The following is an 18,278-nucleotide window of genomic DNA, read 5'->3' as shown; positions in this document are numbered from 1 at the left end:
TTTCATTTTAAAGGAATAAAAAAGTTCTGGATTCATTAATGTGAATTCTGCAAAGTCAGAAATGCTATCTATAACTTGGTGCAAATACAGGCAATCCTTCAAGTACTGGCAATGGCACAGTGCTGATATGTTATATAGTGGAGAGTATCGGAAGCATTAAGGACAGTCTTGCTATAACTTTGATGTAAATTTGCCTTAAATTCCTACTTAAATGGGCTTAGTGTTTTCAGTAAAATTATGAAGTTAGTAACTTAACTTCTATATGTCCAGTCTCTTGTTGTTCATCCTTCCGGGGTTTAACACTTCTACTGCACTCTACTGATCTAGCTTCTCTTTCTGCAAAGAAAATATGCCCTCTGAAAGATCTGCCACCTCCAGGCAGCTGAGGCCATGTTAGAAAAGTTGGGAAAGTAAAAACTATGGAAAAAAGGCTCTATCTATCTTTGCCTAAAATAATTTTAGTTAGTTTTCGGAATGTAACACTGAAATCTTACCCTTTAGTCTTTTGCTGGCTTGAGTAGATTTTTGAGGCTACAGATTATCCTCTATGCACAATTCTCCTGAGGTCCAGAGAAATTATTCCAACAGTATTTCATCACCACCTTCCTTTCTGGTGAATCTCAAGCACTGATGGAGTTCTGGAAAACTGTGGTCAGTTTTCCTGTGTATTCATCACTTTGAACCCACTACATTGGTTTATCCATTGATTATGACTTATATCTAATGTTGGCCAATAAACTGTCCTCATTATAAAGAATCTAACTCTGAACTTAAATTCCAGGCAGAAATCCATAGAAACTGATTTCTTGGCAGTAAAAATGTATTCTCTCTGGAAACTCAAAAGAAGGTAAAGTCATCACCGACAGGGTGGGACTTGTCCTTGTCGAGGTGAAGAGAAGACCTCAAGACAGATTTCACTGTGATCCCAAGTTTCCAGCCTGTCTGAGGGATGAGGGAGTTTACAAAAAAAATAATATTCCATCCTCAACTTCACATAACAAAGTAACTTTTCATGGTCACGTTTCTCTCCTGGGAATGCAAGCTCTTCCAAGCACACCACACCCTTGAACTATGCAGGCCAACAAGAGTTAAACTGAGATTTCTTTAAGGTCCCATGAGGGTCTGATCTTGCCAAGTTTTTCCAGTGGAAAGTTTCAGATGTTTCTATTTCTGGTCTAATGGCAAGGGCCCTCCACTTTCCTCAGTGTTCCCCTCACATGCTTTTTTGCTGTTAGTTCATGTTGAAATAAAAGCATAATCCTTAAATACATAGGAAGGATAGTGGTAAAATCCAAGGGTCTTACTTGTTCGTGCTTATGTAGATTTTTTTTATCACCTAATAGGCTGTTATCCATCTGCTTCATCTCTTTTCCTACAAGATAATTTGGTCTCCCAACTCCTCCCATTGTGTTTTCATTTCTCTTTTCCTGGTTGCTTTATTGTCTCCCCACCTCCCAACCCATTTAGTTTGCCACCAGTCTGTAGGTCCATTATGGCACTCTAAGATCAAAGACCCATTCCTTTCTACTAGGGGCTTCAGTGATGACCTTTTTCCTAGTTTGTGTTCCAGGATCCCAGGATTCTACATATTCAAAAAGAGTACAGAGAAATTTAAATACTTGTTTAGAATAACCTAAAAAATTTCTACAGAAGGAAGACGTGTGTGTGTGTGTGTGTGTGTGTGTGTGCATGCGTGTGCGTGTGTATATGTGTGTAAAGCTCAAAGACTTTAACTTCTTGACCCCTAACAGTTCTAAATTGTATATGGAGTGGTAATTACAAGTGAGGAAGTCAGTTCCCCGAGAAACCTGGCACAGTGAGTTCTATGACTATTCTGTGAATTCTTCCTATTCAGTTCTCTTTAAAGCAATGTCTTAACTAAGATCTCCAGGAAAAGCCAGTTTTGATATGTTTTGAGAAAGTTAGTGAGAAATGGTGATAAGCATTCGCCTATCTCTTACTGTGTTTGCTCCATCTGCTCTCCTGAGCTTGAGAGAGACTCTGCCGGCTGATGCCATATTACTGAGGACATCACTTTCCCTCATCAGAGAGCAAGGGGAAGTTGCCTCTGAAAAAGTGTCTTGTCCTGTTGAGAGTGTGGTGTACCAATACCTTGCCATGACAACACTTTTCAAGAGAACTCTGTTTAAAAATGAGCTTCACTTTGATGTATTCAGATAGGTTCCAACACACTGGAAAAAATGAATCACACCTTTTCTGGATACAACTTGCCCTAAATAGGGAATCTAGATGAGAGAGCTTGCACAGAGCTAATTACAGACATTAGTCTTGTGATCTGTTCTTAGTCTATACTGCCTAATAGGAATCATTTACCTTGCTGGAGGGAGACTTTGACTTCAGATAATGTCTATCAATTACTCAAGCATAGGAATAGGAAGGAAGTGACTACTCTATACATCCAAATTGCCTAGTAGGCAACTCTTAGGTTTGCCACTAAGAAGAGCCAGGATTCCTTTTTTTCCTTTTCCACTCTCAATAGACAGCTAAAGAAAGGGAAGCTGTGCATCTGATGAAAAAGGCTCTTAGGCCATCCCTTTGGTAAATGGAATAAGACTCCAAAAGGAAAAAAAAATTGAATCAAGCAAACTAAACTGTGGCATATCAAAATAAGACAATAAGATAAAAGTCCAAATATAAAACAGCATTCAGAATAAATACCAAAGGAAACGGACATGATCTAATTGTGCATGCCTATGAGGCCAGTTATAGTATTAAAGGGGTTACCAAAGCTAACAAAGGAAGGAAATAACTGAAGAAAGGAATCTCCTGGAAAACAGTGAGCACTAATAAGAATGGAAACTGTTCTTAGGAAGATTTCAGCCACCTCCATATTGATGCTACATCCAGTGGAAACTTCTCTATTTTCTTACTTTATACCTTAGTGTATTTAGCAGGCCTGAACACTTCCCTTTTTTGATATTCCTTACTGCCCTGACTGGAATGAGACCATACTCTGGTATTACTCCTTACTGGTGTTCTTTGCTAAGGCCTACTCTCTGAGCCCCCAATTGTGATAAAGCTCCAGGGCTTGATTCTGAGCCCTCTTTTCTTGCAATATGATGATAGCATAGTAGTTGAGAAAATTAACCCAGAAGCCTAACTATCTAGTTTTGAATCCCATCTGCTACTTAGTGTGAAATTTGACAGTGTGCCTAAACCTGTCAGCATTTGAAGCTCCATATTTATAAAGCAGAAATAATCATATAACCTACCTTACAACATTGTTTTAAATATTAGAAGTGTTAATGCAGATATAAAATACTTTGAATGCTATCTGGAACTTTATACAGGTTTATTATTATTATCATCATCATCTTAGCCATCAGTATTATCATCAGCATCATTATTACTCTTGTCTCCATACTCTTAATTGGGTAATCTCACTCATTGTCATAATCACAAATAGAATTTATTTATCAGTAAATTAGCCTTAAATATGATTTTCCCATGACCTTTGTATTAGTCGAGATCACCAACCCCAAAATAAAAAAACAATAGGAGACAAAACAAGAGAGAGACTTCATTATGGGATTTGTCTTAATATGGGCGTAAAGGATTCGAAGTGTCATCACATGCTATTCAGGCTGAAAAAACAGGCTGATCAGTGGAAGGAACAATTCTGGGTTGAAAGACAAGAGAACCAAGAAGCCAATGGTAAAGTTCCCACTCATAGGTTGAAAGCCTAAGAACTAGGGGTTGTTGCTGAGTCTGAAGGCTCACAAACCAAGAGCTCTAATTTCTACCAGCAAAATGAATACTTGAGTTAAGAAGAGAAAGCAGATGCACTCATTCTTTGCCTTGTGTTTCTTTCCAAGCTTCCAATAGATTGAATGGTGTATGTTCATAGTGAGTGAGGGTGGATCCTCTGTACCCATCTACTGGTTTAATTGTTAGCCTTTTCTGGAAACACCCTCTCAGACACACTCAGGATTAATGTTCTATCACCTCACTGAGCATGGCTTAAAATTAACAAGTTGCCATAAAACAAACTCTTCAAACCTCTGACTTACATGTTCCACTATCTATTTAATTATTCTCTGAAATCTAGTAGGCATATAAAACTTAACATTTGTAAATACAATTTTAATTCTAGCATACCACACAATAAACCAAGTAGCTTCCAAAATTACAAATAATATAAATGTTACTCCTTAACCTTAAATACAGCTATAGCCACTGACCATGCTCAGATTAGTCAAAGATCTTTAACATGAAAGTGAAGTGTCTCATACATCAGCCACCTACCTGTATTCCCAACCTCATTTTCTACCTCTCTCCTCTTAAGTATCAACCACCTTTGGCCTCCTCTCTCTTCATTCAACATGTTGATTTACTTCTCAACTCAAGGACATTATTCTGACTGGCCTATCACTCACTTAGTAGAATGATAACCTCTTGCTTTTTAATGTAGCTGTCTCCTGTTTAACCTTGATGCAGCAATATCAACTTCATTTCTATAAATGCCTCTCTTGAGTATCCTATCTCAATGAATTAAGTAGCCTTCTAGTCACCCTCTAATTAATGGCATATGTTTATTAACTTATTTACTCATTTTCGTTCTTTCCCACATTAGAATGTGATTCGACAAAGAAGAAACTATTCAGTGTATAGTCAAAACTAATAGACAAGTGAGTAAATGAATGGATGGGTGAGTGAATTAGTAAATAAGAGCATGTGATGAATACCTTTATTATATTATATGCTTTAGAAAAGTACCATCTTAAGTAATTGTCAGCATGATACTCTACAGTTTCTCTTATTTCTATTTTTGAAGAGAGCGTGATTCAGTAATTATACCAAGACAATACAGCCAGCATAAATGTTCAGATATTTCTATTTTAAAAGCTTATATTTTTCTACTTCAACAAAACCATTTTATTCGCTTAACTATTATTTAGTGTGTATTTGCATCAAACAGATGCTGTAACTATAGTATGACTAAGACACCACTCCCACTCTGCATAGTTTTCAGTGAAGTTGAGAATACAGACAAGTAACTGGATGTCACAATTAGTGGCAAGGAATGTTAACTTTGAAAATAGGGAGGCAGGGGACATAGGCTTTCAGGATTTCAATTCCTGCTATGCACTTTCTTTAGTATATAATTTGAGAAAATTGTTTAAAGTATCAGTGTTTCTATGCTTCTGTTTCTTTGTCTGTAAAATGGGAATTCTAACTTACTGTTTATTTTACAGAATGATTGTAAGGAACAAATAATTTAATCCATCTAAAGCATGTTGCACATAAATACTCAGTAAATGATTGCTGCTGTCATAAGAAAGTGAATAACCCCAAAAAATCAGAGGCCAGTTTATTTAACGTTTCAGAGAAAAAGTGTATTCTTCAGAAATAGTAGCTATCATAGCCAGCAAAGACTAAAAGGCTAGAAAGCTTAGAAGACTGGGGAAGGCCATTTTTCTTCCAGTCTATTTCAAGCTCATCAACCTAATCAAAATTTATTCAGAAGCCTGACCCTGTGAACTTTGTTCTTTCTTGAAGCTGAAATATTTTCGCATCCATCATGTGCTTCCATTGATGTGCCCAGAATATCAAAGATGTATGAAAAGAGGCTGCAGAGAGAATCAGGGGAAGCAGAGAAGCTGTGGGTAAACTGGCAGGCACAGAGAAAAGAAAGACAGGGCATGAAGAGGAATATCCCATATGCACCAAGTCTCTGTCCAACTGACTTGTGGCTGGCTTGGGAAGACAGGGAGAAAGCTAAAGAGAAAACCAGGCTCCCAGGAGAGAACTGCCTCTGATTTAAGACAGTTAGGAGCTGGAGAAAAGCAGATGAAGAGAAGTGGAAGCTTGATAGATAGAAAGCAAATTTAAAACTTTACAAAATAGCACTCCCAAATGAACCAGCATATTGCAACTTCAGAGAGTCCTAGAAATCATTTCAGAGTTCCTTCAAATTATACTTGTCATGCAAGTAGCCTATTTAAAAGAATGTTAGCATTTGTAAGTTCTAAGTACATTTCCAAAGGAGTCCAGGGAAAGGGCCACATGAAAAAGTGCTGGCAGGCCAAGGAAATCCATCCATAACCATAGATCACATCAAAGAGTTGAAGAGAGAAAGGAAGGGACCAGCCAGAAGGCCAGTTTGCAACTCTAGAGAGAGAGAGGCAGGTCTGATATTTGGCTCTGTAAACTCACAAAGAGAATTTTTAATGTCTCATGACGCCTCTTGCTTGACAACATCTACTGGAAGTGGCCAACACAATGTGACTTTTTTGGTATCTAGAATCAGTACAGAATTCCTTCCTGGAGTCATTGCTCTGTTTCCTTGGGATGTGACAGGGTTTGATGATGATAACTGGTGTTTAGGGCCTGCCTTGCTTTTTTATGTATTCATGATTACAGCCTATATGCAAACTTTATAGCACTTCTCTGCTTCCTAAAAGCAGCCAACAGAGTTCAGAGCCACGATAGTGAGGAAAGAGGAAGCACACTAACTGACTTCCAACGATTCACAAATCCAAAGCTGGACCTTAGAGACAAGCTGCCACCTAGAGAATAAAGTTTCACCTATCATGAAGATCTAGTTTCCTAAAGCTACACACATGGGAGAACTCTGTGTTCTGTCCCACCAAAAAACCAATGATCTGAAATGTTTTTTTTAGTGCAGCTAAATAAACACATATTAAAAAAATCCGCATGTTTCATGATAACTTTCTTCATATTGTTGCAATATATTATTGCTGTATCATGAGGGTACAGAAAAAGAATGTGATTTTTTTTATGCCATCAGGCTACTGATCTCCATAATTTCTCTGTGGCAAGACACTTCCAAAACAGATTAAAGTGAAAATAAAGATTTTAAAAAGATAGCATGTGGGACTAGGAAGATTAAGTCAAGGGAGGAATAGATGAAAGAGGGAGGGAGGGAGGGAGAGGTAAAGAGAGAGAGAGAGAGGGAGAGAGAGACCATAAAACAGTGATCCAGTATAGGTTTCAAGAGAAAACTGACTCTAGAGAAATGTCCAGAGACCTACAAGACTGACCCCAACTAACAATCTGAGCAATAGTGGAAATGCTACCATAAAAGCCCTTCCCTGACAACGAGATTGATGACTAACTTATCCACCATCATAGATCTCTCATCTAGTAGCTGATGGAAACAGAAGCAGACACCTGCAGCTAAACACTGAGCCAATCTGGAATCCAGATGCAGAGAGGGAGGACAAGTCCAAGCTACAGAAAACCAGAGACAGCTGATCTGAACAAGGACGAGCCAATGGGCCCCCAGACTGATAGCTGGGAAACCAGCATTGGATCTACTCAGACCCCCTGAACATGGGTCACAGTTAGAAGGCCTGGCCAGTCTAAGGGACCTCTGGCAGTGGAACAAGGATGTATCCCTGGTGCACAAAAAGACTTTGGGAGTGAAATGGGATGGGAGAGTGGTTAGGGGACATGGGAGGAAGGGAGAGGAGAGATGGACGGAGAGGGAACTGGAATCAATATGTAAAATAAGAGAAAATAAATATCATTTTTCATACAAAAAATTCTTTGCTACCACCAGGGGCCATGCTGATCTGAGTGGCCTGCATTGCCATCTGAGGCCATAGTGATGTCCAGGCCAGCATGGAGGCTATCTATGTTCATGATCTCTAGAAAATGTGGAAAAGCCGGGAAGCTACTTTTGTAGCAATATACATGATTGCTGACACACAGTTAAGAGAGAGGGACATGGAAGGCTTTTGTAATGACCCTGACTTCCCAACTTCCACAAAGTAAAATAATGACCTAGACAAGTAGCCACCAAGAAGAAATCTTAAAAGGTATGATAAGGATGCTGAAGTTAGCTCTTCACAGTTGATGACTTCTGGTGAGGGTACAGGATGGGGAGCACCTGGTTCTGTTTGAGGGGCAAGCCATTGAGAGTTTGACCATGCTCCAGTGAGTGTATGGATCACACAGATGACCCATTTGTTTGTTTGTTTAATTTTTTTGGGGGGGTGGGTGAGAAGATCACAAGGATGGGGTGGGAGCAGACATGGAAGGACTGGAAAATGAGTGTGATCAGGATACATGATGTGAAATTCCCAACACACACACACACACACACACACACACACACGCACACACACACATGCATATATATCATTCTTAATGGAAGAACCAGCTGATTCAAGCTTTTCCACATGAGGACACTAAGAGCCTCTGAATGAGTCTGCCAAATCAACTCACATTTGCTTCTCCTCTCTTTTCCAATATGTCCCTAACTGCCACTCATTCCATGCCTGTGCCTTGCTCCAAACTTCTCTGTTTAAGCATTACCCCCCAGTCCAGGTTTTTCCAGACACTTGTACCTCAATTCAATGTTTTTGTTGTTGTTAAGTAAGTCCTCTCTATGTGCCAGGTACTTTACACATGGTATATCACTTAATCCCTGAAGTTCTCCCAAAGCTTCCTGCTCTTGCACTCAGCATACAGGCAAAACTTTCCTATGTCCTATCCCATACTGTCAGGGCCTTTCTTGAACTGCCAAGGTAGCAGAAGTCATCTGTCGAATTCATCTGTGCTACAATGTTAAATGACACCCCTCAAATAACACTGTGTAGACAACTGTAAACTCCTACATTTGCCTATTGGAAATCTATGGTTTTCCCAAGGATCTAATTCAGCATTCTTCATAAATAATAATACCTTCTCTTTCTATAACTGGGGAAAAGTCCCTTATACGTAATTACCCACTATTATCCTTTCCCTGTGTTGAGGTGTTAATGAGGACTTGATCCTCTATCATATAAATACATAGGCATGTGTAAGGTAACCTTTAGCTGCTCCAAATTGGAGCCCTGACCTGCTGTTCCTTCTTAGGTTCCTACTCTGCCCTAACAAACTTTGTCTGGGTGACATCAGAAGTCAGAATGACCAGACAATGTAGGGACTGAAAGCAGGAACAGACACAGTATAATGAAAAGGAGGAAAGTCAAGAGAATTGCTGTGAAAGAAACCTTATTGTCCTCTACTCTAATGCTGTAGGGACCAGACCTCAGATCAAACCTCTAACCCTGCCATTCGCAGCATCTGCTGCAATTTCTGCCCAGACTGAGAGACTCTGCTTTCTGGGTTTCTTTCTTTTCTTTTATTTTCTTTTCTTTCCTTTTGACTTCACTCACCATCAGTGCAATCTGCAGTTTGGAAGCAGACCAAGCTAAATCTATACCCCTGAGTTTTCCCGAGAGATCAAAATACAGTGGTTTCTCCACCAGAAAGAATGTTCCTTGAGGTGCCACTGCACCCAGCAACACCATCAGCCCGACAGTAGGTGCTTGCAAAGGGGGCAAGGAGTATTTATTCTAGAAGTGGATAGCTGCTGAAAAGATCAGCTATCTGGAAACACAGGTTAAAGCTCTGGAGGGCAGCATTCAGAGAAAAGTTTGAGGTCGTCTGTGTATTAAACATCAACATACTCTTTGGAGGAATCATCAAAGTGCAAATTAGTGGGTTCCACCCAGAGTTCCAAATCCAGAAGGACTCTCTTTAACAAGTTCCCCAGCAATGCTGATGTTTCTGGTCCAGGAATTATGTATGCTTTGAGAACTACTGTTCTAATATATTCCATTCACATTTCATGGATTAGAGAATTGACTCTAAGACTCTTAGCAATAGCACAGAGAGTACCTGAATTTGCCTTCTCCTATAATCAGATTGGTGAGTACACTAATTGTCACCAGAGAGCCTTCATCCAGTAACTGATGGAAGCAGATGCAGAGATACACAGAAAAGCACTAAACTGACCTCCCGGAGTCCCGTTGAAGAGAGAGAAGAGGGATTGTAGGAGCCAGGGGGCTCAATGTTTTGACAGGGGAACCCACAGAGATAGCTGACATGAGCTAGTGAGAGCTCAGGGATTCTGGACTGACAATTATGGAACCTGCATGGGACCAACCTAGGCCCTCTCACTGCATATGACAGTTGTGTAGCTTAGTTTGTTTGTGGGGCTCCCAGAAGTGGGATCAGGACTTGTTCCTGGTGCTTGAGCTGACTTTTAGGAACCTATTCCCAATGTTGAGATGCCTCGCCCAGCCTTGATGCAGGAGGAGGAGTTTGGTTCTGCCACAACTTGATATACCATGATTTGTTGACACCCATGGGGGGCCTGGTCCTTTCTGAAGGGAGGAAGAGTGGGAGGGGAATAAATGGGAGGTAGGGGGGAATGAGAGGAGAGGAGGGAGGGGAAACTGGTTGGTATGTAAAATATATGAAAAAGAAGCAGGAGGAGAAAAAGAAGGGAAAGAACAATCCCACTTTCCTGATGTAGAAACTAACAGACCACACAACTAGTTAAGTGATATTGACTTTTAAACTCAGATATCTAAATCCCATCTTACTCTTTACTGGACTACAGACATCACTAAAGGTATAGCTTGTAGACTTGATGTTTGTTTCTTAGCACCACCACTTACTGCCTAGGTATGTGATCTGCAGTAGGTAACTACATCTATGAAATGGAAATAATAGTGATAACCTCTTGCTTGGGGTTATTATAGAACTACAGTCAGATAATGCATGTAAAAGCACACACAAGGAAACATTTATTTCAGGAAATGAAAGACACTATCATCACAGCCAAACTTGTTTCTAAAATGTCAAAGACTATAACTCTGTAGACTTTATCCTCTTTCTTCCTCCTCCTCAGGAGGAATCAATTCTGCCTGTTGATTTAGGAATCAAAAATTGGTCCAGTGGAGATTTATCTACCTCTAGAAGAAACAAGCTATACTCAACTGCTATAAAATCACTCTTGTGGCCTAGACCTATAGTTTTCTTGCATTTCTCATATCTTAGTGTGAGTTTCTGCCTAATTCTCAAGGTCATAATTAAGAAGAACAATTATGCCTTTTCTCCATCACTTCCTTCAGAAATAGTGCCCCCTTGATCTTTGCATTCATTACTTCTTTGTCTCTGTTTGTTAGTTCAAAACTAGAGGGTGATAAAAAGGTACAGTTGTGGTGGTCACCCTAAACCTCTACACTGATATTGTTTGTTCCTGAGAGATAGGGGAAAAACTTATTCATTTGAATCCACACTCTTGGCTTTATTATATTGAAAATATCTTCGGGGTAAATTTTACTTCTTTTATTTTTTGTTTGTTGTTCTGACTATATTATGTACATTGAATAGATCATGCATAATACAGTTAAAAATTTTCAAGTACATTGAAGAGATCATGTATAATACAGTTAAAAATTTTCAAGTACAAAAGATACACAGAAAAAAACTAGTTCCTCTCCACATTCTTTCATTTCAGTTTCCTAGCTCACCTGCCAGAAGCATCCTTGGATATCACTTTCTTCTGTACCCCTCAAGATACCTATGCATTCTCTATACGTGTGTGTGTGTGTGTGTGTGTGTGTGTGTGTGTGTGTGTGTGTGTGTTTCTCAGGATCATATATACAAATGGTAACTTGTTTCATTTTTGCAGACTTTTACTGAGATATAACATACAGAAAAGTGCGGGAGTAGTAAGCACATAGGGCAGTGAATTCTCACAAACTGAACACATTCTTGCTACCAATACCCAAATAAGTAGAACTATAAAAAGAGCCCTTCCATGAGGAAGAATTTTAGGAGTCAGAGGTGTCAAGACATCAAAAGAAAATGGCACACAGAATCAAATAAACATAGACATAGACATAGACAGACACAGACGTAGATATAGACACACAATCAGGGAAACTATGGGACTTACCTAGGTCCTCTGCATAGATGTTATGGCTGAGTGGCTTGGCATTCCAGTGGGACTCCTAACAGTGGGAGCAGGAAATGCCTCTTACTCTTTTGCCTGCTTTGGGGACCCTTTTCCTCCTAGTGGGTTTCCTTGCCCAGCCTTACTATGAGAAGACATGCCTAGTTTAATTGATATCCATGGAAGGTCTGCCCTTTTCTGAATGAAAGGAAGGAGTGGATGTGGGGGGGGGATGGGAGGAGGTCAGGGAGGGGTAACTGCAGTCAGGATGCAATATAGCAGAGAAGAATAAATAAATAAATAAATAAATAAATAAATAAATAAATAAATAAATAGATTTGAGTTTGGAATGAAAAAAGAAAAGTTCTTCCCTCAATACTTTTTTCCATATATTTTTCACTACAAGGCTAAAGCTTTTTACATTGAGTCAGTTATTTACATGCCCTGTCCTCACATCCTTGGGTTGACTTAGAGAATCAAATTGGCATTCTCAGTTTTCATTTGAAAGAACTATCTCTTATTCATAAGCTCTGTGACTGGAATATCATGTAAATGCTTTCCAGCATCATGTAAATATGTCCTGTGCATTCACTGGAATTACCTATGCAAGAGTCAAAGCCATGCAAACATCTCCCTTTCATTTTCATTGCAAGCTGCAGCTCCTTCTGGAGTGATACCAGCAGGTGGACAAGAGCATTTCCTCAACACCAAAGAAAAGTAACTAAGTGTCCCTAAATGGGAAATTATGGGAAAGAAGTTTGCTAAATTTAGCTAGTAGTATTCTTACTCACTTTTCTGATCTTCCTGATCTTGCCATCATGCATTATCTCCCCAACCCTACCATACCACACACACACACACACACACACACACACACACACACACACACACAGAGTCACAGACATACATGTATGCTTAATACACATATACACATTCACACTCTCACACATATCCTCACACAAACATATGCTTAACACACTCATACACTCTTACAAGCACACTCACACAGCCTCACATATATTCACACATTTTCACACTCATAGACACTCACCCCCCACATACACAAGCACACACACTTTCACACACATGCATACACATACACACAAACACTTTCACACACATATACACACATTCATAAATATAATTGACTTAAACCATTTAGGCTCGTATCTTGGTATTTGCTAACCTTTCAGGGCACTCAACCCAGGAAAATACTTACTCTATAACTCTCAGAAACCAGCAGTTGCCTGTAGCTCTTATTCTAAGAGTGAAGCCTTGTGAGATATCCCCATCCACGTTGGCTGTCAACTGCTGATATTTTTAAAGATCTTGTTAAGGCAGTAATAATGCAGAAATTCCCTGCAGCTTCCTTGTCATGTATAGAAGGCATTATCTTGCAGGAGATGTACAATATTTGTCCTCTGGACATTATAAGAGCTGCACCCCTTCTTCCTCAGTGTTCCCCAAACCTTCAGTGTAAGGGTTGCATTGTAGATGGCTCTATGGAAACTGGGTACTGCAAGGTCAGGTCAGTGCTATACATTATGACTAATTGTGGCTTCCTCTAATTCTCTTTATCTGCTACAAAAGGAATTCTTTGATGAAGTATGAGAACTATGCTTATCTGTGTGTATAAAGTTAAATAATTAGAATGCATTAGATATTATACTGGTTTAGTGAGGTGGCAGCAGTAAAATCTCCTCTGGCTACTATAGCCTCATCAGGCATGGGTACTAGACTAGGATTGCAGTACTAAACAAATATTTTCTCCTATTGAGCAGAGCTTGAATCCAACTAGCTAGCTGTTGGTTACTTCTAATGTATAATTTGCCACTCAAGCACACTTTGAGTTATCTGGCCATTGTAATCATTGTTTTTGTTTAAAGGCATTACAGCTGTGTATAAATATCAATTGCTTTGTGTCCATTGGCAATTTGTATAGCTACTTCAAGTACTATGAAAACTAGCCCTCAGGGAATTGGATTCCAGGTCAGTTCCAACTTGATTACTCTGAATTGTGTTCAAATTGCATGGTGTTTTAAGCAATCAAAACAAGGACAATGGCAATAATCTACATTATTTGTGTGTAGGGAGGTTATCTCTTGAACTTCCATGACCAACACTTCAAAAGGGGGTGTCCTATTTCTGGTGCTGGGATTTTTGTTAGATAATCTACCTTATGTTTTGTGCCTCTCTATAAATTCCATATTAAAGAAAGCAAAGAAAAAGTGCTTTTGACCACCACCTTAAACCTCTATTATTATCCCTCACTCATGTTTTATAGATTGTTGAGTATTGACATAAATTTATTGATCTATTCAGTAAAAAGTACAAATTATAAGCACACAGCTCAGTGAAGTTTCACTCTTCTTCCTCCTTCCTCCCCTGTAGTAACACTGACTTCCTTTCTATTCTTTAAACCTCTGTTTGAAATGTTCATTCTTCTTAATATCACAAGCTACCTATTGAGACAGTCTAGGCTTATGTTAGACGCTATTTTCTCAGAGACACATTTTACAGTCAATTCTTTTTTTGTAATCTTCTTCAAAAGAGTTATTAATAAATTATATTTTATTACTTTTGTCTTGACTGCTCTAGTAGGAAGCCAACTCAGTGCTAGCAGTAATACATCTCACCACTGTATTCCAGCCCACAGAACATTGCTTGTCTTATATAAAATACAGCTGCCCCTTGTTATCTGCAGGGGAATACCTATGGACAATCTTCCGATGTTCAAGTCCCTTATATAAAATGGCATAGTATTTTTATATCACCAAACTATAGCCTCTTATATGCACAGGATGGAAATGCCTAGATCCCTGTGTGTAAAGTTCACTGCACATTGGGCTAGAATAAAGTAAACCTAAATCCATAGCTTACCTCCTTACTTCCAAGCTGACCTCCAACTGTTTTATCTTTTTCCATTTTTCTTGATGGTTTTCCTTTTAATCCCAATCTGTCTGGATATTCCTTTCCCTTTCTATTTTTCCTACTCTCATGAACTATCCAAACAAAACCAATTACAACAACAAAACATCCTCACTCTTTAAAAGGCCATATGGGAAAATTTAATCTTCCATTTCTTCAGCAACTGGTCTGTTGCTCCCTGCCTATCATCTGTCTCCTTCCATTGCCTCCTGTTGTTGTGAAGAAATCAAGCTGAAGTGCTGTAAGTATGGACTTTAAATCATAATAAATCATTCAGATGTCAAGAACCTTAATCTGCCAATCTGAGGGCAGAGAGATTGATTGGAAGGTTGTAAAAGCATCACTTGTCATTTTTAATGGTTTGTACTTGCCTCTCTCTCTCTCTCTCTCTCTCTCTCTCTCTCTCTCTCTCACACACACACACACACACACACACACACACACACACACACACACACACACCAAAAGGTTTGGAGATGGATCAGTGGATTAGTGTGTTTTCCTGCATGGAAAGCTAAGTGAGTCAACATCAAAGGAATGTCTGCTCCAACTCTTCTAGGGAAAACTTTAGTCACTATGGAGTAAGCACTAAAAAGTACTGTGGAAGTCATTTAACTCAATCTTTCGTCTTAAAGAACTGAGACCCACAGAGAAGCCATGCCACTTGTCCAGTCACATAGACAGTTAGGAACAGAAACACAGAAAAATTCCAAGTCTTCTGACCCTTACTACAGTCGTCTTTTCAGTAGATCAAACTAACCCCTTATTGGATCTATATTGCAAAGTAAAAATTGTGCAGTTAATAAAAGTCCTTAAAAACAGAATGAGTCAAACCATGTGCTTTTAATTCCAGTACTTGGGAAGCAGGAGCAGGCAGATATCTGAGTTCAGCCTGGTCTACTGAGCAAGTTCCAGGACAGCCAAGACCACAAAGAGAAACCCTGTTTCAAATAAATAAATAGATAAATAATGGGTAGAATAAGTCAAAGACTCTCAATGAGAATTTTTCCCTCAGAAGCTTGCCTATTGCCTTGCAGTGCTTTAAGTGCCAGCAGCAGGGAGGAAGCTTCCAATTCATTTCTAACTTTATTTCTTTGTCCTGAAACTGTGGAGCATATGGTGCCTTCAAGGATAAGATCTTAACATCTAGGTCTCATGTTCCAACAACATCAATGCCAATTGCATGTATTCTTCTAGGGGCTTCAGGGGCCTCCCTGGCAAATAAGTCATAAGAAGATAGCTTATTTCTGGTACTTAGATTTTCATTTAATAACCTAGGGCTGCTGTGAGCAGCTTTATCCCCTATGCAGGGTGCCTACATTAAAGTGTTTAACTTATAAAACTATTTATACCAAGAATCGTGATTTCTTTGACTTTTTCATACACTGTTAGTTTCGGATAACACTCCTCTTCACCTGTTTTTCTTCCCATCTCCCTGTTCCTCTCTCCCTACTTAAACTCTTTTATCTCCATAATCCCCTTATACTTCCATATTACATGTGTTCTATTAGTCTCCACCATTAATAAAGCCTTCTTATCCCACTCTTTCTTATTGTTCTGGCCTCTATACACACTGATTTCCATGTAAATATCGAAATATCTAAAAACTGAAGCTAGGACCCACATGAGAGCCTACATGTAGTTTTTGTCTTTCTAAGTTTGGCTTACTTCACTTATATTTTCCAAATCCATTAAATTTCTTGCAAATTTTATAATTCCATTTCTCCTTGTGGTTGAATATAATTCCTCTATGTATAATATTTAAACCTGTATATTATATACCACATTTCCACTATCTATTCATCAATTTATCTACATCTGGTAGTTTCCATACCCTTGTTATTGTGACTAGAGTAATAATAAATTTGACAACATGGGCTCACTGGTGCAGTAATATAAGTCTGTTATTGAGGTAGCTAACCACTTTACGATTAAAATTGAGGTCAGTTTCACATAATAAATACATATCTAGTTCTGTAAACCAAGTGCTCTAGTTACTTTTCCAGTTGCTGTGATAAAATGTCCCAGACAAAAGCAACTTACAGTCCATCACAGAATAGAGGTCATGATAACAGGAGCTTGAAGCAGCTGGTCACATTACATTCACAGTCAGGAAGCAGAAGGAAATGAAGGCTCATGTTCAGCTAGTTTTCTTCTTTCCATTTAGACTAGAATGCTAACTCAGGGAAATGTGCTGCTCACATTTAGGGTAGTTCTTCCACCTCAATTATAATAATCAAAATAACTCCTCACAGGTATGGCTAGAGGATAACTTAATCTAGACTATCCCTCATATGTATTCCTGGAGACTTGTCTCTTAGGTGATTCTAGTTTTCACCACAATTGCCAATTAATATTAATCATCACACCCAATCAAAACCATGGTTGTATAAGTGATAGGCTCAAGTAGGAAAGCTATAACTGCTATTTGGCTAAATGGGCACAATATGCCCATTAAAAATTTTTTTCTAAATAATTTTTATGCTCCTAGATTTAGTCTTATTATAGGTTTTGGTCAGACAAGCTTTTTTATTTTTATTTTTGCAATAAATAGACAGTGGCAACTGTACAGTCTTATAACTAACTGATCAAATTGCTGAGAATAAGTGACTGTCCATAAATGGAATATCTGTATCACCCATCAAGAGGTTCACAGAACATAAGAAAGTGGAATTGATGTGAGAACTTAATATGAGAACTGGAGGAAGTGGTGGAGCGATGTTGTCTTGCACTCTTGAACAATATCTTCACAAGATTTGGATCTGTCAGCATTCTGCCATGAAGCTTCATCTTTTCCCCAAGTAACGGATGAAAATTATTGATTGTTACAGCGTGATAAGTTATTTTCTTCAGTGGTATAGCCACTTGTAAGTTGCCCACAATACAGTAAATAACCCCCTACCAATGTTTATGCAAGCAACCCAAATCAAGCTCAGTAAGCCAACAAAAAAGTCATGAAAGAGCATGGTGAATAGATGAAGGTTGGTGTTTCTTGAAGGAGGACAGGAAAGGGTAATATTTTCAAAATACAATTAATTACCACATGTCAATCTCTAGCATACAGAGTAATATAAAAAATAGAGAAGACAAAGGGAAGATGCCTAGCATGATTTGACTAGAGAAAGGAAATAAGCACACACAGAGCAATTACCACAATTTAGCCATTGTTGCTGGAAGTTTTCACATTGTGTTTATTTCTCACAATATACCCCTGAGATGCACAATATTTTCCCCAAGAAACACCTGAGGCCAAAATGCCAGAGCAGCCAGTAAGGTCACATAGCTAGTATTTTGAATCTAGATAGCAGTAGTTATATTTGTGCATAGGCCCATTTGACTCCAGAAAGGATGATCTCAATTACTGCAGATCAGTTCTCTCCTGTGCCCCAAAGGTTAGCAGTGGGTTAACGTAAAAAGAGCACCCACTAATTAATTCATCCGTATCTAACATATCCAAAATATCTAGCTTTTATCTCCCATTCCTATAAACACTCCTGCTGAGGTGTTAACAGCTGACTAATTTGTTAACCAATAATTTAGTACTAACCAATTCTATTTTAAGGTGCTAACTACTCACAACTACAGTTGCATTTTAGAATAAATTTATATGAAAAAATGGCAATTAATT

This window comes from Phodopus roborovskii, unplaced genomic scaffold, assembly GCF_943737965.1.
Source record: "Phodopus roborovskii unplaced genomic scaffold, PHOROB, whole genome shotgun sequence".
In the NCBI taxonomy this organism is placed as follows: Eukaryota; Metazoa; Chordata; class Mammalia; order Rodentia; family Cricetidae; genus Phodopus; species Phodopus roborovskii.
Note: the sequence above shows the minus strand (reverse complement) of the source record.